This window comes from Pieris napi, chromosome 8 (assembly GCF_905475465.1).
Source record: "Pieris napi chromosome 8, ilPieNapi1.2, whole genome shotgun sequence".
Lineage (NCBI taxonomy): Eukaryota > Metazoa > Arthropoda > Insecta > Lepidoptera > Pieridae > Pieris > Pieris napi.
The window spans coordinates 6490835-6516344 of NC_062241.1; the positions used below are offsets into that span (position 1 = coordinate 6490835).

At 33.3% G+C, this 25510-nt stretch overlaps 1 protein-coding gene across 4 annotated transcripts in view; it reads left to right on the top strand.

Moving 5' to 3' along the window:
• Positions 1-25510, top strand: part of LOC125051695 — a 215919-nt gene that overhangs the window by 30253 nt on the left and 160156 nt on the right. The window contains exons 1-2 of one of the 4 annotated variants that reach the window (XM_047652206.1): positions 10326-10694; positions 18569-18606. The exons of 1 other annotated variant lie outside the window; for it this stretch is intronic. The gene's annotated coding sequence lies outside the window, so the exon portion shown is untranslated. Of the gene's footprint in view, positions 1-10325; positions 10695-18568; positions 18607-25510 lie in introns of those variants that run through there. 2 more of the 4 variants (XM_047652204.1, XM_047652205.1) reach the window with 2 other exon arrangements.

A 25510-nucleotide genomic window follows, 5' to 3' on the forward strand; every position in this document is an offset into this window, starting at 1 on the left:
CTGAAGCTTAGCCTTTCTACTCGACTCTTGGGGTTTATACGCAATATCGTTATAAATATTATTTGATAGTTCTAAATATTAAATGATAGATCTCTTGACTTGCACTTCCTCGGTTCAGAAATGTCATAATTAAATGTCGTAGACAGCGTTTTACAATTTGTCCCATTGCTATGTCTTGAGCAAGATTACAAAATTAATTTTTATAATCTGTCCTCATTACGACATAAACCCTTAATTTTGACACATGACAAACAGCGTGTAAGATTCGTCGCGGTTTCTCTATCTACGATTGCTAAACTACTGTAACAAGATACTGAAGTTACGTCGCGTCTCTAACTTAACATAATATATATATAACATATAACGAAAACTTTATACTTACTAGACATTATTTATTGTCCGGAATCAAGATTAAGGCCTTCGATATCATTTAACTAATAGTAACGTACTTTCAATGCATGTAAAAATTAGGTTAGAGAATCGTTTTAGTAATAAGATAGGGTATTTTATAGTTTTAGATAAACATGTGTTTCATATTAATTTACCTTCCAATTCGGACAGTTATAAAAATGGGCAAAGTACCATACGCTTATTAATTGGAATTTATTATTTATAATTATTAACTAAAACAGGTTAACGAACATAAACTAAGAAATAAAAACTGTGATTAGAACTTTGAACTGATTGTGTCATTTATTAGGTTAGGTAACCTATCATTTTAAATATTTCTTGAATCATTTAATCATGCTACATACGTATAATTTGTATTTAAAATTTTGTTAACCTACAAAGTAATAATAAAAATAATTTAAAATTATTAAAAAGAAAATTAAAACAAATTTTAAAAGTTTGGTCCCTAAGGCAGTGTACCTTTAACGTTGGCAATTAAATTATTATTGACTAAAAATATTGACTTGTGGACATAGAATCACACATCTCGATAACGCGCTTGAAATATATATTACATCTATTTAATTTGATATTCTTTTGTTTATCGACACAAATCACATCGTGACTCTACTCGGTAATATAATCGGTAACGCATGCAAAATTTTGTTACAATTAATAAAAATTAAACACATTTTATTAGATCCGAAGTGTATTTTTAGATAATCAAGTGGGATGTAATAGTAATTCTGGTTCAATGATGATGATGCTGTTCTATTACCCTTTTAAATTGTACTTTTTGATGGCAGATGCTATGCTAAAAAGTAGATTTTAAAGGTCATCATCATCATTTAATAGTTTATAATATCAGCTGTTGGATGTATGACATTCTTTCGTGATCATTGGCTACGGTAATTGTAAGAATTAATTTGGTTTTTATAGTATCCAAATTGGGTATAAAAATTGCCTTGTGACAATACAAATGAAAGAATGTAGAATTTGGGCACGTGTATTGTAGAAACACATTAATTGATTACATAAAATGCAACATTATACGAGCAATTTTGGAATTGTTCTGTTCCCATAAAAAGTTCTCATTCGCGTAATACCATTCATCTTTGCTTGTTAACTTAATAATAGGCTTTTTAATATGTTCGCCAATTACAAAAATAACATTGTGCTACTCATAAAACAATTAAGAGTTACGCGAATTTTGAATGAGATTAAACACGAATATTCCGACAAATACTTCCTAATAGTCAATGGTGTGAAATGGCCCAGTTTTAAATTCCTATATAGTAAAGTGAAAGTTTGTATGTTTGTCCTCTATGTTAAAAGTAATTAAACGGATATAGAGCAATCTTAAACAAAATGATTTATAATTTACTCCATTACAAGCCTTACTCGTCTAGGATGCCTTAGTTATTCGAAACATTTTTTGTAAAATACCTTATTTATGACACAAAATACCAGATCAGCCTTTGTTTAGAAAATGTTCTAATCGTTATTGGTATAAATAGGGAACCTGTCGTTATGTACAAATACCGGCAAACATCTTGAACAAATGTCCTTGCCTGCGCAGAAGCGATTTTTAGGTATCACTTGCGGGGGGTGGTGCGCGGCGGCGGGAGAGTGACGTGTCGATCGCGTGATTGGTAAATTGAGGACAGTTGACGTTTGTGCGCGTCCCGTACAATGCGCAAACTTTCCCCCCACTTGTAAACGCTCAAGAAGTTTGCCGGTATCTGTATTGAATATTAACGTATAGATTGTGTTTAAAAAAATATATATGACAAACATTTTAGTATACTTTAAACAAATAGAAAAGATTAACCTTGTTTTAATCAATATTAAAATAACTGTGAAAAGGTTAAGACATTGTTAATGAATGGATATGATAAACCTAATTATTTGCATACTTCAATCGTTCCTAATAAGAAAACGAAACCGCGGCCTAATACTAGATGATAAATTTCTATCTCATTGTTAAATTCATTAGTAACTGGGTGTTTTTTATTTGTTACGGAAGTGGTTATTGTATAGCTTTTACCTTCGGTTCAATTTGAACCACTAATGATCAATTTAGATGAAGAACTTAATTTATCACGTAGATGAGTTGAGATTTTTTTACATTGCGGTAAAATTGTTTTATAGTATCAATTTAAGTTGATGACCAATAGGCTCAATCAGAGCCAGAGAATATCTTGATGAATAGACAGTATGCAGAGCAGTAGAGTTTGTACATCACTGTGATTAAAAAGTCTGAGAAAATGTAGATCTAGATGGCAGACGTACTAGTCTCTACTATTAACGGTTAGTTATAGGTTGTTACATGATAATACCAGGGTTTCTAACCCGGAACACCTGTTTAGAACTGTTACTTCGATCAAGCGTGGAAGAGCTGTATTCATTGTGGTTTTAAAGGGGTTAACATTATAACGAGCTAGTTTTACTCAGCAATGAAAATTCCACGACTGTTATTTAATAAGAATCAAACATAAATAGCTCTACATAATTAAAACACGAAACTTAATGCGGAAAGAACTACCGAAGTAAAAAATTATCAAATATAAATCTTAAGAAACTTGAAAAGCGATACATGAATAAAGTGTTTTTAGACAAGGTATGTTATATATTTACACTCTTTTTTTATGCTCTGCATATTGAAAAAGTACAAATAGTTTATGTTCATGCGAACTGCGATATCAGGGCATCGTAGATAATAATTAAGATGTATGATAATAGTCCGTACTTCTTCTTTATATTATAAATGGTGTTTGGACTACTTTATCGCGCTAAATGTCCGAACTATTTGTCACCAACATTAATAGGTACTTTAGAAAAAAATAGGAGGTTAGATGGAATCCGTGATCGCTAACGTTTTAATTCAAAACAATTCTCTTTTTAAATGTTTACTACCTTGTATGAATATATCAACCGAAGTGAACGAACAACATACTATTATTTATGGAGTCATTATGTATGTATAGTTTGCCATTGCCAGAGGCAAACATAAGGGATGTTTCATAATTTTCTATCCATTAGCTTTTATGAAACCAGTTCCTTTAGACATTAGTCTTGTCCGTATAATTTCTGCGTCTATTACACCTTGATGTAAATTAAGTTTAGGTTAAGTTTTTTTATAAGCTATAGCCTATAGGTAAAAAGCCTTCACATAAAATGACACTTGTAAATGTAATAGAGTAGAAAGATATAAAACAAATAGTTGACTAGCGCCGTATGCATTGTTAATTGTTATCCTTCAGTGATGAAGTTCATTTCGTGGCCCAACGTGCTCGTGTCTTTGAGACCTGGCAGCCGGTTTAATAGAAGCTTGTATTTCTCATGATATTTTCAGTGTAACCATCGGTGTAATAGCATCAGTGATGTTTATCGTTGATTGCTGATTGAGCACTATACGTAATTACATTCTCACGTCGCCTCTAGCTTGTCTAGCCCTTGCTGTCGCAGAACGTTGCATACAGTTTAATCCACACATAATAATGTAAGTGCTTCCTTATCTTAGTTGCAAAACCGTTGTGCTGGGTATTGATTCCCGAAGCTGTATTTGTACCGGATCGGAAAGCACAGAAAGGCAGAAGTACCTATGTTTGCTCTATAGACTACTACTTATAATTGGACAATTTATTTTAGCATATACCAATTAAATACTGTAGTTGTATGCTCATTTTTAACCATAGCACTCATTACCTAAACATGTAGATATTACTTGAGTTTTACTAATATTTATATGAAAAATGGCTATAGACATACTGTATATAAATTATTACAATTTAACCTTAAATTCTATGTAATAGAAAATATCCTTACTTTTCAATTCATCTAAGAAGGACTACCTTCAATGACCTAAAATAAAATCATTATTTTTTTTATTGTATATATTAAGACAAAGAAAATAAAACAGAGAAAATTAAATGAAGAACAATAAAACCTCAATTTTGTTAGTCTAATGTCTTTGAGACTCTATTCGAAATTATTTAAGAATAATAATTACATTTATATAATTACTATAGGTATTTAGCATATTTTACTGTGCCTCATTAAAAAATTCACTATGAATTATTAGTAGAAATATCTCTCTATAAAAGACGTAACAATCTACTAATAAAACTACAATGTAGAACTCGTGTTGAGGTTCACGTATTACGAAGTGAAACCAGAACACACTTTAATAAGTAAAGTAATTTGAATACCTTAAAGAGGTATGAAATTCCTTTATCTCTAATTTTATTCCCGTGATCATTTGCATAACACAGAACAGGTATCGATAAGCATCCTTCCGTTGATTAAAATTAATATTTATTGCTTTGCTATTTTTACACTTGCATTGCAATAATAATAAAAAATAAAATATTTATTTGTTTTCTCTCACACAAAAAAATACAGACACAAAATACAAATTTCAGCATTAACAGGCAAAATCTGTGTGAGAGACTGGCGACTGTACTAGGATACCTGTATTACAGATTGCCAGTCCCTCCGCATCCGGACCGAATGGAATTTAAGTAGGTACATCAATTTGATCGAGAAACTATTACAAATATTACAAATATACTCACATTTAAGTGGGTGTATGTGATGGTGCATGTATGGTTTAGTGTATGTAAGTGTTAATGTATGTATGTGTTAGTGAATTTATGACTTAGTGTATATATGTCTTAGTGAAGCATATATGAGCATGGGTGATAGTGTACCTATGTACTCGTATACATAACGTGTTAGTGTTAGGTATTAGCTGAGGACTACTAACAACTTCTCAGTCCCCTCGTAGTCTAGATTTTTAAGCCATTTGACTGTAGCTTTTTTACACTCATATTTAGTAAGCGGATATATGTTGATCAACCTGTTTATCTTGTTATATAGGTGACAGCCCATAAAACCAAAAAACCTTCCTGAGAAAGCTGTGGACCAACGGGTATCTGAGGTGCAGACTTTATATTTGCATCGTTTGTTGTCATTCAAAGAAGGATCATAGCGAGTTATGGAGTGTTGTTTGAGCACAGTGTTCAGTATAAATAGTTGACGAACACTCAACACGTCAGATAGAAGATATAGATCTTTGGTAGGGTAAAAAAATGGTTTAGAATAACTTACTTTCAATAACGCACGCTGAGCCCTCTCCAGTTTTATAAGATTAGTTTTACAAGCCCCTCCCCAGACAGTAACACAATAGCTTAAAACGGATTGGCAGAGGGATTGATAAACCATTTTAATTATCGATTTTTCAGCAATATTACGGAGATTCTTAAAGGTGAAGATAAGTTTCCGAGTTCGCGATAGTAGCAGGTCAATGTGGTAGTTAAAATTTAGCGTGCTATCAACAACGACACCTAGATACTTAGTATTGTTGGCAACAAGGATCTTTTGACAGTCACAAGAATCAGTATCAGAACATACATGAGCAGTTAAACCAAGGTTAGTACTAGAACCAGGAGTTTTTATATAGAACGGTATACATTTAGTTTTATTGACATTGATAGTTAGGGCATTCATTCTGAGCCATTTGTTAACAACGTCGAATCCTCTTTGAGCAATGTCGACAGTATCTTTCCAGCTATCACCATGAAACACAAGTGCAGTATCATCTGCAAATGTTATTATTTTACCATTTTGTAACTGGAGGTCACAAAGATCATTGATAAATGCCAGAAACAGTGTCGGACCTAAAACACTACCCTGTGGCACACCATAGCGTATCGGCAAATCGTCACTAACAATGTTGCCCACCCTTACTCTTTGCTGTCTATCACTCAAGTAGCTTTCAAATAGTTTAAGCTGCAAACCACGAATACCCAAAGCCTCCAATTTATCCAGCAGAATAGGACCAGCGACCGCGTCAAAAGCTTTTGCAATGTCCAAAAATACAGCTAAAATTTTATTTTTCTTATCTAGTTTTGTAACAATATGATCAGTTAATTGATGAACTGCGTCGCTTGTTGATGAACCCGGTCTGAATCCAAACTGTGAGCTGGAGAGTAGGTTATTACTTTCTAAATAATCGATGAGGCGTTTGTTTATCAATTTCTCAATGATTTTGGATAGCGTAGATAGTTTAGAAATAGGTCGGTAGTTACCGACACAATCTCTATTACCACCTTTATAAACCGGAATTACTTCAGCTAGCTTGAATAGGTCCGGAAAGATCCCTGTAGAAAGAATCAAATTAAATATATATGTAAGTGGAGGGACTAGGATTTCATGATAACGTTTGAGAAAGGCTCCAGAAATATTATCTCTGCCCGCAGCACCGTCCTTCTTCAGTTGCAAGATAAGAGATTGAACTTCAACTTCATCAGTAGGTAGCATGACGAATGAGGACAGTGTAGGATTGATTGATGGTTTTTTATAAGAGCTATTAGAATATGCTTTTTCGGCAATATCTTTCCCGATAGAAACGAAATATTTATTAATGTTGTTGACTGAGACCATCGGGTCCAGTGGAGAGACCAATTCAAGTGCAGTGCTAGTTGTATTGTTAGAGTAGGTTAGTTGTTTGATAGTGTCCCAGAGAACTTTTGTATTAGTCTTAGCAGCTTTAAGTAGGCGGTTGCTCTCATAGGTATTTTTAATATTTTTTAAAAGTGAGTTGCAAAAATTTCTATACCTCTTGTAAGTTAACGTTAATATTTCGTTACTAGGATTTTTTCTTGATTTTTGATGTAGTTTGTCACGATGCTTTACACATCTTAGTAGACCTGCAGTCATCCAAGGCCTCTTGATCCTTTTACGATTTGGGATGGTTAAAGTTTTCATATTTGCTTTAATTACAGTGTCAAGCGCAGTCAGAAGAAATGCTGTTGCCTCATTGGGATCAGTCATTTTATATACAAGGCTTAGGTTTAAGTTCTTCATAGCATCGTCCAAAGACGGGTAATCAATCTTTTTCAGAGAAGAGTATTTGTCAGTCATAGTGCTACGTTCAAGTTTCAGAATTAAAGTGTCGTGATCCGTGACTGAGGTTTCAGCAACATAACAAAAGACGCGATAAGAACATTTTAGTATTACATGGTCAAGACAAGTCCTGCCATGAGTTGGAAATATGTGGGCTGGCAATAAACCGTGAGAAGCCAACATATTCAAATACGTTGAAGAATTAACATCCTTATTGTTATCCAATATATCAATATTGATATCACCTATCAGAACTTTATGAGTACTACTAATCTCAGAAAGAAGTTTGTCAAGAGATACCAAAAACCGTTGAACATCTTTGTAACCAGGTGGTCTATATACTGCAATTAGTGTTACATTATCCTCAAGGTTAATCAGTAAACAGTTGGCATCACAAAGGTCAGGCTCGGATATAACTAATTTCAAATGTTTTTTGTAAAATACTACAACTCCTTCATTCTGTGTGAAGTTTTTCTCGGTTAGAGCAGAGTTGTATCTCTCAAGAGATGGTAAGTTACGATTATTATGCAGCCAACATTCCGTTAAGATTATTAAGTCCCAATCAGTCCTGGATCTAAACAATAAGGTTTGAAAATCAGAAAAGTTACGATTTATACTACGAATGTTTTGATGGATAATTTTTAGACACTTATTCGGGCAGTTCATAAGTCTCTGGCAGTCCTCTATGTCACAAAGAGAAGATTGTGCAACATCAAGTTTATCGATATCATTTATAATTGCATTAGTTTTATCGAATTTTATTTATTGAGTCCGCAACTATGGTAAGACAAAAAGGCACGCGGTACAGCACAACCCTACGAGGATTCCACAATCCCGGGGACAACGCCACACAAATGAGACCAACACAATACACATACACACGGCACGAAAACAGACTGAGATTGTTGTTAACAGTTACATTCTTTCTATGAGTACACTTTGTATATATTGAGTGCAAGTGATGTATAATTTCAGTGAGTGTGCGAATATAGGTTAAAATAAGTGTAGGAGCAAATACAAATTCAAACGAAAATACATTATAGACTAAACGAGAACTTAACATGAAAAAATTAACTAAGGTAATTTTAATACTAGCAAGACTAAAGTAAATCAATAGAAATAAATAACAATATACAGTTAATTGGCAATATAGGTTAATGAGAAAGCAGTTACATGCAATGAGTCATGCTTCCTTTGCCAGCTGAGATAAGCATTTTTCTGATTGGATTAAAATCGGTCTACCAGTCGAATCCTTACGCAAAAGTATTCTTCCATTTGAATGCCAGCACGAGTAGTTATGTTTCTTGGCAAATTGACGGGTTTCAAACATAAGTTTTCTTTGAGATGGACCTAGATGTTCGTCAATGTAAAGTGGAGTCTTTATTCCTGGCAAACCGATAGTATGAGTATTGAGCTTCTCAGAAACCGGCCTTCCTTTGTTAAAGTTTCGCAGCTTAGTCAATAAATCATTTTTAGCATTAACACTCGTAAATTCGACAACAACAGGTCTTGATACTCCTGGTCTACCCGGCAGCCGATACAAGTCACGTACATCACTCCTATTTATATCGACATCCACAGCTTTGCCGATGACAGAAAGGGTCGAGAGTAAGTTGTCAAACTTTTCGTTTTCAGAAATCGGGATATTGCGAATCTCCAGAGTTGCATCTCTTGTACGAAACTGTATATCCTGGATATGCGATTCTAAGTTTTTTATGGCATTTTTATTATTTTTTTGGTTAGTTTCAATTTCCTTTACTCTGTCATTGGTCTCCTCCTGAAACTTGTTAATAAATTCTATTCCTTTTTCTATTTCTGAGTTAGACTTCTTTATTTCCTGGAATTCAGTTTTTATATTGGATAATTCAGAAAATAATTTGTTTAAGGTGTCATTTAGAGTGGACTTCCATTCACGTAGGTTTTGTTCTTGATCCTCTCTCCATTCAGAAAGCATTTTCAGGACATCCGCTCTTAAGTCGCTACTTTCGGAACTAGAATGAGCATTCGGGGAAGAGGTCTCCATTCGTTGTCGCTTGGAGCGCGTTGTTATATTGGTGTCACCCTTGGCAATACAGCCCGCACTCGTCATCGGAGACTTCGAAAGATCAGACTCCGATCGGGAACAAGACATCACAGAAGTGTTACGAGGGGGTGAGCGTTGGAGATTGGGCATATCTTCAATGAACCCAGAGTTCAATATCGCAAAGCAACAATAGACAATCGCACCAGTTGATCGTAGCAGGTATAACAGCTATGTAGTACCGTAGCAAATCACAAGCGTCGTAGTCTAACTTACGTCATTAGCCGAATGTGATGTAGAATTTCGACTCGCCGGCACTCAACCGTTTGGTGTAATGGCAAACAACAGCGCTCACTTCACAGCTTATCCAAGGAGAGGCACGGGTTCAAAACCACAAAACTCCAAATAGTTCAATTTAGTATTTTAATTTAAGATTTTAAATTTAAATTTCTCACAAAACTCACACAGTGGACACGTCCAAGCGCTTCCGCGGTCCGGAGGGGAGAGGGGCAATAATAATAATTTGCAGGTGTGTTAAAAGATATTAATTTTTTTAGTTTGTAAATAAAAAAAGGGATCGTTATACCTAAAAGGCTGATAAAACGAGTCTTCCACGTATTATAGAAATCTATAAGCATTTTCAAGAAAATCTGTCGGTTTTTATTCCTTTTATGACTGAGCCCAAGATTTATCAGTTTGGGGCCAAACTAGTTATTTAATTACTATCATACATCATTCGACCATGAAGTAAGATTCCATTTCCAAATAAGTCAGTTGATCACGATTATGCATTATACTTGAATGTCACACTTTGCCCACTGGCCAGTTAACTTGCAGTTTGCATTACGAGCTTATTTGCAACCTTATAACCCTACCAAATTACGAATCCACCATCTGCCATTCTAGTAAGCTTGGAGGAGTCGATACAGCACTTAGTAGTGTTAAGTTTGAAGTCCACGCTCTCGGATGCATCGCGTAGTCACGCTCGACGGCGCCGATTGCCGAAGTTAGTATGCTGGCGCTGCCCGCGCAGCTCACTCGTGTATACTTTTTATAATGACATAACAAAATCGACTTTCTGAATTCGAATTTGGAACGATTCCGACCGGTAAAGTCGGTTTAACTGTCATCTTTTGAATAGCGCGTTTGTGACCGCCCAAATTTCGCATTGCGAAGGTGTTATTGCTTCACTCTGTTACGCTAAGTCTTAACAGATAACTGTGAGGAAACGTGTGTTGTGCTGTGAACACGACAGTGTTAGTGCAGTGGTTTATAAGCATTCCCTTAAGTTTAATTCCGAATAGGATTTGCTACAGTGAAACAGTGGTGTTAACTTATAAATTAAGGAAACGTGTTATCTATCAACATCATTAAGGTACGTCACGCCAAAATTAACTTCATAATTCACGGTTGTAGTTTCAAACGAGTTATGAGATGCGCAATACTATATAATACTTTATTTGATCAAGTAAAGTTGTTTACCTTAAATTAATAAAACTACCTTTCGTAACATTTCAATAGGACCTTGTAAATGAGTGAACTTGCAATGTAAGTAGGTATAATATGTATTCATTGCAGTTTCTAGCGCTTAGATTTAACTATTAAATTGTGTATAATTTTCAAAGCTAAAAATATATCGAAAATAGAATTAAGATTCTTTAAAATTTACTTTTTTTATTAATTATTATAACTAGAATGTCTAGCTTTTGTGAAGAAGTGGGTCACAATGAGTACACATTTTTAATTATTCCAATCGGATTCGCAATTTAATCTCCTCACTCATGCTCTCACGATCATTTGATTTCATTTTTTGTTACAAAATGAACTACTTTTTATGTCAACTTTAATAACCTACTCATGCTCCGATTTTTCGCTTATCAGAAACACGGTACCAATAGCGTTATCGCGTTTTTCACTCCATAAACATTGTTATCTGAGAATCAAGCTGGAGAGTTTGACCTAGGTATTCCTATAGTAAACAATCACACGAGCTCTCACACCCTTGACCCTTTCGTCACGAACCTAACAAAATATGGAGAATCGTGCACGTACAATTGCCTCCCACTTTCTTCATTACCAGTTTGCAATGAAATCGGTATTTAATTGCTCTTACTAGATCTGTCTATTTCTTTGACGTGGGGTCAACGTGACCTAAGATTTTTATCATTTATTTTGATATTCAGTCATACTTTTGGATGCCACAAAGTAATCTTGATTGATCTGCGCAATAATAGAGTTGTTTCACGTTTACCTTCTTGTGTTTGTATGTGTATTAGAAAATAATTGATTCTCTTTCGACTGGGTTAACTTTCTGCAATCTATTATAATTATTTATGGCTATAAATTTATTATTGTAGTGGAAAGCTAACTGTGCTTTTCAATGTATCCGCCAGTAAAATATATATATTGGTGCATTTCGTTTGTTATGGCTTAACGGTTTGTAGATTTATGTTTAGTCGTTTGATATATGAACGGAAATGGTATATCTTGGCCGTAACCACGAGGTGACTCAATAAGTTATTTTTATATATTCAAATGAGAAACACAACCTCAACTTGAATGATAAATTCCTTCTACTAATTTAGCTGCATTCTTTTAACTATCTCAACTTAATAATACATTTGGATAAAAAAGCACGAGCTTTTTAGCCATCGATTTTTATTGAAGTGTGATCTTTATCGGTTTTATATATTTTTAGTTCATCTACACATTTATTATTATCGTTTTATTATAATACCCTTGATTGTTTGGGTGGCCTTATACAGGCTTTCTGATAGAACGCAGAATTGAAGCGTGCACTGTAATTTTTCTTTAACTATAAGGGTTACGCCCCTCAACATCCTGATGTATATCGTTTTTATGAAAATGAAGGTAATTTATAGGTACATTCTGTTCTTGCTCAATTATAAAATCCAATCATTATGCAGGTTCATATCAACGCTTTTGTGTGTATCTAAATAAAATGATGGAATTTAGCAAATCATTTGTGTTGTTATAAAGGATGTGGTCTGATTGATTGACAGCACTGTTTGTCAATTGAAATATGTAGTACATTTTTTAAAGACTATTGTTTTACTTGTATAGAAATAACTTGACAACAAACTTCTTACGGAATGTTTTCATTACGTTCGATTAAATTGATTCGATCTGGCTCAATAACCGCAAAACTAGTTTACGTTTTGTCTTAAATTGCAAAGTTGCAAAGGCATGATAATATTTAACAACAGTAGCAGTTGGTACTTGGTATTTAATGGTGAAAAGAATGGTAATTTTGACGAATATACCTTGACCTAGGCCTGATTAGATAAGGATGATAATTTTAGTTATAACTAATGTCAATCTGCTATAACATCCACCATACGTGGATATATATAAACTTACTAACTAAATACCAGTATATATAAGTTGATGAAAAGAGAGCCAACTGTATGCGCATAAAGAACAATTTTAATTGCAGTGTCAAGTCAGTTACGTCTTTTACTTCCAGGATATGTGTGATATAACGTGAGTCATATTTAAAATTCGTGATGTGCAACGCGATTTGATTGGTGGAAAGTTCAATAGTCTGGGCCCTTTTTCCGGTGTGCATGTCCGTGTTGCTGCAAACTTTGTATCATTTATCGCTATGTAGGTGGCGTATTGCAAATCGATGCTAATGCAGTAATTAAATAAATGCCATACATCCGGTCAGTTAAAAATAGCTTTTAGGTATTTTTATAAATTATCTATTTATAGAAATGTAGTTTTCGTGCGTTTCTAGTTACATCAAATAATATTGTGGAGATATATAATATAATAAGATAATTGTTTTCATCGTGGGGATATCACTATCATCTAAATTCTAAATCTATCTATCTAATCTATATATCTATTTAAGTAACAAGTTTCTTTAGGATCGAACCAAGACAATTATAAAATTTGGAGACTAATAAAAATTTAGTATTAGGTCTTGTTCTGGTTATTGTTTCCGGTAAAAGTATACTTTATAATTAAATTAAATAATTGCGTAAATGTGCCATTATAAAGTATTAGAATACTTATCCAATTATAATGTTTCGTTTCACTTTACACATGAACTAATTCTAACCAGACTACGAATATAATCACGAATCTAATAAGAATTTGTCTCTTTGTTTTGATTTAAATTTCTATAATGAAGATACGAAATTCTGTGCGTGTCACATGGCTACGATTTTTGACTCTTAGAGGCGCTGATCCTCACGACGCTTTTCATAAGTAAAAATGAGGTTTGCGATTGCAATAAATTATACGCTATTCCCATTTTTAAACAAATGAATGAACTCCATGAATGCGAGTTCAAGTCAACTTTCCTATGTTATTGTAATAAAGTAATTACCTTTGGAAGCAATTATTCTCTGCTTCCCTGTAATTAGTCTACATTCAGCCGCAGGTGCATCTGACTATGGTGTTTCATAATTGTTTTATCTTTATGTAATAGATGGTAATCGTGTCTCTGAATTTACGCGTTTCTATTATGTTAAATACTACTTTTGACACCAGTTTGATATATTTATAGCCTGACAATGCAGTGAATTACAGCACTAACGCAGTCGTAGTTAGGCAATTTTTGAAATGGCGCCATTAGACGATTATTATATATGCAGTACGTAATGAGTTTATGCCTATAAGTCTTTGAGTTTTACTACATTTAAGGCGACATACTTAAAGTGTAGAACAATAGAATATGTCTGGAGTCGGTGCTAATGATAAAACTACATGGGATCTACACCGGTACTTAAACTATCTATTATTTTAAAGAAAATAATTTGCGTACAAGAACAGATGTGCAGGCACGTCCTATACTTCGTTCTAAAGAAGTTATCTATTTAGATATTCTTTTGCTTTATTCAAGGTCTTTGTCAAGGTTTTTTCGATATTAAATTCCGATATAAAGGTAAATTACTCATTGGTGTCTAAATACCGGATATCAGCTCTTCCTTCCGATGCGCCGCCCTTGATATGAAGACCTTGTTCCTGTATTAAAACTTAATATATATAAGAGGAAGTTATAAAACAATACGTAGTTCTATTAAAGTTCAGACATACCGCGGAACACGTACTAATTTATACCATACCCTCTGTTAGTTTAGAAGTAAATAGTAAGTTTTTACTTTATTCACATAATACTGAGCAAGTCTTGCACAGTCCTAGTGAGCTCTGAGCAAATTAGAGAGTGACTTTAATAATTAATAACTTCATAAAGAAATCCTTTAGAAATGCTTGCAAGCGTTTTAAATTTGCACAACAATAATGAAGGAAATACTTTGCTTCTAGCAAAAATATTTTGTAAAATATTGATACTTGTTGGTTAGTTGGTACTTTTGTTATAGTATAAGATCCCGCTATACAACGACCTTCACCGAGATGCTTATTTAATGAAACTTATTTTATATTTAATTTAATATGTCAATAAATATAATCCATATGGGTTGCCTAGCAAATTTCAGTCCAGAGTATGTTTAATTAATACTTTTAAAAAAAAAATTTTTTAAACATTTCACCGGTATGAAATGCGGGATCTTAGACCATTACATTATATTGTTGTTGATCTCGGATAATATTTATTTCATGTATAATAGAAAATGTATTTACGCTGAAATTTAAATTTGTTACTGGCATAAATTATCATGAAAGTAAATTGTGAGTTATGGTGATTGCATAATGGAAATTATTCATTCATCTAATGGCATACTCTGTCAAAATTAAATGAGACCATTTGTATTTATTTTAAGGCTTGTTTGTCATGATATTTTAAGATTTCGGAGCGGAAGTGATTATTATTGTAAATGCGTTTTGTGCCTTGATCGAATTCATATTGTTCTATAATCTCTTAATACTTATTTTAACTTATATTTTACCGTTTATTTAGTCTGAGTAGGTAGTAAATTATCTATCAGAACGATAGGAATATGTGAAATTCGAGTTTTTAAAGTCAAGAGAATTAATGTAATAGCTACAAAACCCCAAATGTTTAATGTATTATTGGATATAAAAAGCATTAGCCCAAATCAAAATCCATGATCTTAATCCACGAATGTTTTCTAACTTGGTCAGGGTAACTAAACAAATGTAGCTGATGAAACACTATCTTGTGAAGCCGTACTAGGGGGCTAATCTAGATCGGATATGTTTTAGCTAGACGGACCGTCGCGACCGCTTGGAAATAATATGCCTATTATTTACAAAAGCAAACTTACATATCATTGATTAAATAAGTGGTTCCTGAACTCTACATTTACCTATCTCAAAATGTTTCAAAAGAAATTCATCTAAATATATAGTAATAATAAGAAAGCCTTGCAATAGTTTCATGCTTATGTCGAAATAGCAGTACGAGAAACATCGTGTTTTTTTATACGTAGAAGCTATTGAAGGAAACCTGTTGTACCCTAAGTTTTTATATTGGCAAAATCAGCGCAGTTGGGATATGTGTCAAGTGATATCAAACGACACTTTACCGCTAACACCATTTAAACCGGTTAAACTGTGGAACGTGTGAAACGTCTAATTGGTTTCCATTATTATTCTCCATAAAAGGCTGTATAATGTGATGCTTTGAATCATTTAGTTCTTTGTTAAGTGTCATTGTAGCTGATACCACTATTTTCTTATCGGTGTTAATAGGCCTCGAGACAAGGTACTGCTGGTACGCACTCCCGGAAAGAAATGGCCTATTAATTTTCCTTGTGACAATGTCAGTTTGGCTACGATTGTTACTTGTTGGTCGAATGCGAATGCAAAATCTCTATGCCGTATTGAGAGAGCATAGGTAGGGATAACTCTCTCTTTTATTTTAAAGGATTTCTGGCTAACACTTGTCTTTTTGATCTGTGATCGGTATTTAAGAGGCATTTCTATCTTAGATTCTTCTGGGGATCTTGGATATAAGCAAAAAAAATTACAGAGATATAAATCCTTAATATAAAAATATTTTTTTTGTTGTATTGATTATGATGGAATTTAAGTCATTATACTAATCATTCAACGGATTATAATAAATCAAACTGTCAATTGTCAACGTTCCTACTTTCTTTATTTTCCGTAGTTGTACATTATTGTTTCCGTGTATTTAAAGTCACACCTACGTCCATCCGGCAGACAGTTATCTTAAAGTGATTTGAATTTGATTCACCCATAAACAAACCGTGGTAATTGGTAAGGTGTGAGTAATTTAAATTTGCAGTTTCACAGTTTAATTGTTTTTTTGGTGAATGGAAATGGTTCTTCAAATGGGTCTGCAAATTGTAAAGTAACTTTTACTAAACGTATGGGTATAAAAATATGGATTTTCACATACCTATTCTAAAAACTATATTTGTTATATAACTCGATTCCCTGCTAAAATTTGGGGTTGTTGCTAAATTTTTGCCTTTAATTCAATGAACATATTTTTGTTTGAATTCGCGGAATCTCCTAAATTACAATAATTTCGTTTTTATTACTTAAAGCCTAAAATATTTGACATGTTTGTGATGAGCTTATTAGTTTTACGTTCAAATAATGTCTACATTCAGTTATTAAGTATTTCATATAGACTTCGACGTATAATATGATTCGAGTTAGCGAGGACTGTCAGCTGACTGATTTGCACAAAAAGTTGGGAACGTTGTTTTTATAGTCATCTGTATTCAAGTGGCGTCAGTTTTTGCGTAAACCGATGTTTTGCGTCTGTCAAAAGTGTGCCATATGCAATCGTGACGTCACTGACCATTGTAGCATATTGTATCCACGTATTCAGAAAGGTCACTAATAAAGTAAAATAATGTTTACTTAAATGCTTTCTTTAGCATGCCAGAACTCTCTTATTAAATACCAATTTCAACGATTGAAACAAAAATTAGTCGCATACACGTGCATTTCTAAGAACGATACCAATTTTCGTTGTAATCCTCTCAATATCTGTAGAGCCAATGTCCTGAAGTCGACAGTTTAGTTGTATTAACTCAATATTGGTTCTTACGCTTTTAAGTGTGATTTTGACCCTGAGTCATTTAAAAGTATAGCTTATTTTGACTCACTCACTCACTACGCGGGCTTTGCGAACATTGTCTTGACCTCTGAAACGAGAAATTTCCAGCGCCCGTTGTCTTGTGCCACTCAAGTGCCCGCCAAATGGCTTGCCGCTATAGTTACAGCGGTCTGTTTTACCTTATTTTGACTCACTCATTCACTACGCTGGCTTTGCGGCCCAAACATTGTCTTGACCTCTGAAACGAGAAATGTCCAGCGCCCCTTGTCTTGTGCCACTCAAGTGCCCGCCAAATGGCTCGCCGCTATAGTTACAGCGGTCTGTTTTACTAAGAAATTATCCTGTTGACAAAAATGTTGGAGAAAAGTAAATTCGATCGATTCGTGAGTTTCTAAGTATGTGCATAGAAGTAACAAATATATCATTGTTTCTTCATACAATGTGGCTATTGGTTATTGACCTAAACCGCAACTCGGGATCAATACTGCCCTACATAGTACATTTCACACTTTCGCTTTGCAGCAATCACTAACAATACATTGAACTGTTTTGTTAAGCGTGATAAAATCGTTATTATCATATGGACATAAATGAATTCCTAAACGTACTTCAATTAACCAGAAACAATCTTTTATTACTGTTATTTATTTTCAGTTTTTTTGCAAATTAGTACGAAACATTCAATAGCTTTTTAAATTTTATAGTGGGTTTATAAAGGGGAATGTGTTTAGTGGTGGTAGGATTACATTTGCCTCACAAAATCATGATGATACCCCACATACACACCTTCACGTACTTACCCTCACTCTCACACCATCACTCAACACAGCCAAATTAGGTAGGTACATGTATTAGTTAAATGTAGTGAATAATTTTTATTGTTTGTTTCCTATTGTAAAATGTTAAACCCTTTTGTTAAATATTATGTATTCCATCTCTGGATATATTTTTTGTAAGCTGTGGGATTACGAAATAAATAAAATCAATAATCTGCACTGTAGCTATGATTTCGTGCGGTTCATTGCGGTTATTCCCGAAGACAGCGTCTGTTAAACTCTATAGCTACAACTGGATATATGCTTCTACCATACTATATATACTATTTCTTTGGTTTTTTTTATACGAAGACAAATTCTCTAATTAAAAAATCAGGTAGATTTCCACACACGCTCACCTATAATCTGATTTTGATATAGTTGACAATATTTAATTATTATTTTTGTTTGTATGAAGTATAATATTTGTTTCTTTCGTTTCAGGTTAGAATGAGGAAGATGACTATGACTATTTTGTAATCGTAAGTAAATAATTTATATTCGATTGTAGTGTAACATTTTTGATTAATCTGTTACAAAAGTAGGTAAACAAACTTCATGAAGGGTCGTAGACAAATAAATTCGTCAATGTAAATATACATAACCTACTTCGTTTACTACGCCATGGTTTAAGTGTTCACAGTTGTAATTTCGTAATAATTCTGTTTGTTCAAAGTACACGTATTTCTCAAACGTTTTCTCGGAAACGCGCAGGCGCATGTGTTAAGTATAAACGTGGTAATTGCTTCTTCATCATTAATGTAAAGTCATTAAAATCGATTGTTTCTTTATTTTTATTTAGGATTATAATAGTGTAATGGTATTTTATTCTACCTTTACCTTCAATTTAAATACTTTATAGCCAAGAGAATTTAAAATAGCTATAGGAGCTAAGCCTTGATTTAATCAGTGTTATATTCGAAATAATTAATTTTCGAAATAAATAATTATAGAAAACGTTTTTTCTATAATTATTTGTATGATTTTATATTAACTTTCGGAAGATATAACAAAGCGCCACCAAAAGTAGGTTCTATCCCCTTGACCTTGTTATTGCCAACCTACAGTATCTTCTATAAACAAGGACACAGCCTACATATAAATACGTAACTAAGCTTTATACGAAAGCAAAGCAAAGGAGTGTGCATTTTAAAACTTAATAAACCTGTGGTCGAAGTCTAAATAGTAGCAATGGATATTAATTACTACTTGCCTAAATCCAAGCATCTGAAAAGCTGATCATATTATGACAAAACATTATTTAGTTCTTAGGAGTATTATACCATAGGGGCTGAAGCAGATTTACTGCAATTTACCCCCCCCCCCCCCTCCTCTTGTCAGTAAAGCTCTCAAAATAAGAGGACAAACGTTTTTGTAGGAATCCTCGAAAATGAATTTCGTTTTCAAGCATAGACAATGTGTGGGTAATATGTTTAAAAAAGTAAATACTTACTGTTGACACAATCACCAAATAAGAAAATCAAAGACCCCCTCTATAGTGCATACGTAATATTTGAACGGTCCCATATTTTCTTAATAATATAATTGAGAGCGTCGCATTTATTGCAATTTTACTAGGCATGAAGTTCGATCAGCGAGGTGATGCTATCCTGTACTAGCGTATAGGAAAAATGTGCTCATCTGGCCCCTTTGAATCCAGTGTGTATCACATACGTTCTAACTTGGGGGTAAAAGCCTTTTCCACCTCAGAAGTTAAAAAATGTCATATAGTCCTTTTATTTAGTTACCTGTACTCTAGTCATTCATTAGGTAATCAGAACAAATGAGTCTACTAACGTGGGACAGAGGCACATGTTGTCGAATCATAGGACTGATGACTCATGTCACTACTGTGTACCTTCATCGTGAGAAGTCGGCGTGCATTACCGAATATTACATTTCCTTCACTAACTTCACTATGGATATTAAGATGTCATGTGGAACATGGTTTACCTAATGGTTGCAGATCCTTAACAAAAAACTTGGCGATTAAAAAGAGTGGCGGAGAGTATATTGCCAGTTCTTCTCTTCCGTTCTACGCCCTTGATTTGAGAACTGGCAGTAAATGTAGAAGCATTTAGTATATATCTCTTTTTGACGTTCATAAGTGTACATTGTTTTACCTAAATTAATAAATGATTTTGATTTGATTTGATATGACCAAAGATTAATTATTAATGCAATAGACAAAACGTCTTAATATAAAATACCGCGCTCAAAAAGGAGTTGATAAATGTAATTAATGAATGTATCGGTTTTTTTATTTTTAATCTTTGAACATCGAAAAACAGTCATTTCGAAAAAACTACACGAATCCGGGTAAATTTTGAAATTGCGCAAGATTTCGATGAGTGCAATAGTATTGTATAAATCTATCTAACTTGTCGTAAATAACACAAAATAAGTAGCGAGGTTGGGTGATGGCAATGAGCAACAATAGGCCGCACCACTAATGGTTCAATTGCTTTGTATCAGTCCACTTTCTCGATAATGTACAAATTGTTTACATAAACTAAAGCACTCATCAATGTGGATGTAAGCTTTCACTTTGAATTTACTCGTTATGATAATTACTTGTAAGGTGTTAGGCTGTCAATAGCCCGAATTGATTGTTTGCGGAGGCTTTGGGTTGTATGACAGATATTAATTTATGGTCTAATCATTAATGTTAGTGTAGTAATGTTTGATAAAGTCAGAAAGCATTGTTTCTACATACCAACTGGTAATATAAAATATCTAGGTAATTAAACCTATACTGTGATGATTGGAGGTTATAAAATTATACTTGAGATCCATGTCTTAGTTGGTAACGGTTGGGTAAATGAAACAATCATTTGTTTAGGCTTGGTAACACGTATTGATAACACGCTTTTTTTAAGTTGATTAAAAATAAACAATGCCACATACCGATATAAATTTGCCCAGGCTCCATTTTATGTGATGTCAAACTCCAAAACCACAACTACTTTTTTTAAGGATCTATTTATCCATCTTGTAATGAAGATCGGGTTACCGTCGGATAATTCAATCCTTATCTATACACTTCCGGAGCTCCTTCATGACTTGGCATTTCCTGTATCCAACTTTTGTATTACATATTAATAACCTTCTAGTTACGACCGGTACATTCTTCGGTAATCTATCGATGTCATCTATGGTAACGACAGCGAAAGTGAGCCTTAAATAATTTACCATAGTATATTGTTCACAGCATGAGACAAGCTTTAATGTAAGGTATTCATTTTCACTTGTTATTCAATCTGTTAAGATATTGAAATTGCATATCAGTTGAAAATTATACCTATATTATGGTGTTTGTCACATCTAATATATAAAATTCTCGTGTCACAATGTTCGTTCCCATACTGCTCCGTAACGGCTCGACCGATTCTTATGAATTTTTTTATGCATATTCAGTATGTCTGAGAATCGGCTACTATACTTACTTACTATACTTTCAAACACCTAAGTGATAAGGTGTCCACTGCAATTTTTTTTTATTTTTTAGAATTTTTTTTTGTTTTTGTTTTTTTATGATACCGCAGACTCAAAGTTCTACTTAGTTAAAGACACCTAGATAAGGCTGAAGGCATCCAGAGCCTTATTCCACGAATCTTATCAGTCTTAAGCATCTTGTTTAATATCACTTCAGACCTTTCTAGCTTCCTTTGTTTCTGCAAAGATAACTTGCAGACAATTCTGTTAAGAATGCCAGTTTGCCTTTGTGATTCCAGTTGAGCCCCAATCCTGGTAATCTACCTACACTTAAACTAACAAAAATGTATGAGTTCATGAGATAAACGGGCGGTAGGTGTGGTTATTTAATGAAAATTAAAAATTCTTTATGACACTAATATAGCTGTTCTAAAAGTGTGCTTTATGGGAATCACAGATTTCGAAGACCGTAAACAGATACGCAATACTACTAGAATTGTCAGAGTATTTTTTAGTGGTCGAGAATTATCCGTTTATTAAATTAACAGATCATTAAAGAACTATTTTATTTGATCGTTTATATTACCTTTTTTGCTTTGCTATAACCTTAATATGAATAGGATATTAAGCTTATGCAAGTAATGCTCGCGGCCTTGCTATCAGCTATTCATTTTCTATTACTCTTATTATCTACACATCTAACAATTACTGTTTTTATGTAACGTTTAATTTCCTTAATGCCTTTATTATTACGAGACATAAATCTTTATTAAAATTATTGTGGTCGCAATACGTAGTTTGTTGATTGATTTGGATGATAAATCATTTTTAAATCGTATATGAAAGTGAAATGTACTTCTTTTGACTCGCTAATGATTCTATAGAGCATTAAGTAGAGCACGCATTTTTGCGAATAATTAAAGTGCCGGTGCTAGTGCGTATAATGGGTTATTTAATTTTACGAATTCACTGTTAAGTGGACAATTGTATTATTGTTGCTAGACTTTCGAAATTTGGTGGTACTTTTTTTTAACTTTTAGTCCTTAGTTTATTTATGATAATTATAAATACAGTCAAATTTTGTTAAAACGACATCGAAGGGAGTACCTCATATTTGGTCGTAAAAAAAGACGTTGTTATTTAGTACCTAATACAATAGAATTTAGACGGGACCTTTGATTTTGAATGTACTTTATTACGATAAATCTAGGAAATTGTGAACAATGAAATAAAATTAGGGCTTTCATTGGTTAAGCTCATGATTATCGCTCAATTATTAATATGATCAATAATAATATTCAGAATATTATATAGATAACCTATTTATTACCCGTAATGCGATATCATAACAATTATAACCTATTCTTAAGCAACTAAAATTTCAATCAAGCGACTTGTCCGAAAGGTTTGTCTATTGCAAAAATTGTGCTAAGAAATTGTCAAAACGGCTGCGACTTCAGGATAGAACAAGTTGCCAAGCGCGTTACCTATCCTTTTCCTGTGTTTATAATAAAACTATTTAGCAGACGACGACATTCCGCTGACTTGCGACGCAAATCAAGTTGCTTATGCGCATAAGGAATAATTTTAGCCTTATTCGATCTCAACAACAAAAAATATTGTTAACTGTATTGTTAATCCGACTATATAGTAGCTTTTGGTAATAAAGTAGTACAATCGCTATAAATTAAGATTGGCGTTAGTGGGACAAAGAGATGGGGTTTTAATAGATAATTGTGTCGGTTATTGTATCCAATTGTATGATTGGATTTTAGAACGATGTTTAGCACTTTTATTTATACTGTTGCGGTAGAAATTTGGCGTGTCTTTGTTAGAATATTCCTTACAATTGTAAGCTATCACTATCGTTTTATTATAATCTAGGCTTGCTCCATTTAAATAATGTCATTCCAAATGAATACAAACCAATTACTAAATATAACATTTAGTATTATCATGTAGATATACTAGCAGCTTAATAAACAGATGTGCGCGTATTCGCGGATTTGGAGAAATTATCCACCTGTTTTTAAGAGTTCAAAGAGGGTTCACTTTCCGGAAGCCTATTCCAGTCATAATATGTTTGAACTTAACATATATCATAGTAATCAATAATACAATGCACGGTCCAAAAACGTAAACAACAGAATGGTTAAAAAATGTGATTCATTGTACAAGTAATTAATGCTTTGCATATCCCAATTCCCATCCAATTATTATAAGAAAAATATCACCGTTCACAGCTTTTTACTGCCTTTGTGCATTTATATGACTTTTATGTAAATTCCCTAACGGATTATTTATATGAGATGCATATTTCTATGACATGCTTTATTTATTTACTTATACGGGAAGAGGCTTTGTGAGAAAATATTTTTGTACAGTTAGGTATGTGAATGTGGCCAAGTGGGTGTTTTTGATGCGGGTATAGTGGAGCTGAAACAATGTTAAGTCAAATAGTTTGTAAAAAGTTTTATTGCTAAATAGAGGAATTATAATATATCGCATAATAGCTTTGCAAGAAATAAAAAAAATAGTAGCGTATAGTGTAAAGAACGAAAGGTATCATACAATTTGCTAGGTATAGATAACCCTGATAAATTACAGATTAAAGAAACTTATGAATTGAAAACTGGTTTTTATACAAGTCAAGTGGTCCATCTGAACAATATAAAACTTGTAATACCGCAACGCATCCGACCGGCGCAGGCGCACGCTGTTTTGGTTACTTTTTGCGAATCTGTGGTTTATTCGATGAATAGGAAGGAATACCACATCCTTTTTTCTCAAATGTCAATAAACTGGGCGTCAATTTAGTACGACTATACGATCTTAGCTCCTTTATATTTTCTCATTGATTTTAAAGCTTTGTTTATGCAGCATAGGCAAAAATTTGTTAAACACCAAATTTTTATTACCGTTTAGAGGTTCAATGATTGAGCTTGAGTATTTAATCAACAACCATTTATAATAAACTTTGTTGATAAAACTAATCCGTAGACTGAATAACATTAATATATGATAACATACACTTAAAAAACCCTTGTTTAAAATAATACGTTCTAAGGGGTCTAACCCAGAATTTATAAGCTAATTGGCTATAAAACAACAAGTTTTGCGTGACCTTGTGCGGCAACGTGAGGTATTAAGTTAGTTCAGACAGATAGTATTAACATTATATTAATTTGGATGTTTTATAAAATTAATTCGTAAATATATAGTAAAATAAGATATAGTAGGGATAATGTATGTAATCAAAATAAAGAATCATAATCGATAAACTATTCGACGGAGTCAGTTCGTTTAAATGCCGTAAAAGTTTTTATTAATATGTTATACGTGTTATTAAAAAATAAAATACAATGTATGAAACAACCGAAGTGTTTTATTTACTCAAATCAAAAAGTACAAATCAAGTCAAAATTTTAGTGAAATTATAGAGGTGTCAGTGATGCAGAGGTTATCGGACTGTACAAAGCATCAAAAATTATGAATCGTTGTGGACCGGTGACCGACATTTACCTTTAAATACATTCGCTTTTCTCACGATACCCGTGAATCTATTGAGGCATAAATTTTACTTGATTTTGATCGGTTATTGCTTGTTTATGTGGTTTTCCGATTGAGCATTTACCAAAGTTTTTGATGACCTATCAGACGTTATATATATAATTTTTTCTTGATTTATGACGCTTTTTAGTTTAGTTTTGTTCCTTAACGATTCAAATGTCATGGAAAATATTAAGCGACGTTTAACTAAATAAATCGTCCAATAAGCAATGAATCGGCTAAAAGAGATATCATACCGATTTTTAAATTCATCTCTACCCCTAGTTCCACAACACAGCGCTTTTTAAAGCAACTTCTGCCGCGCTCCAGCTCGTTATGGAACCAGCTGTCAGTAGAGCTATATGCGAATCGCTACGACTTGAAGGCCTTCAAGAAAAATAT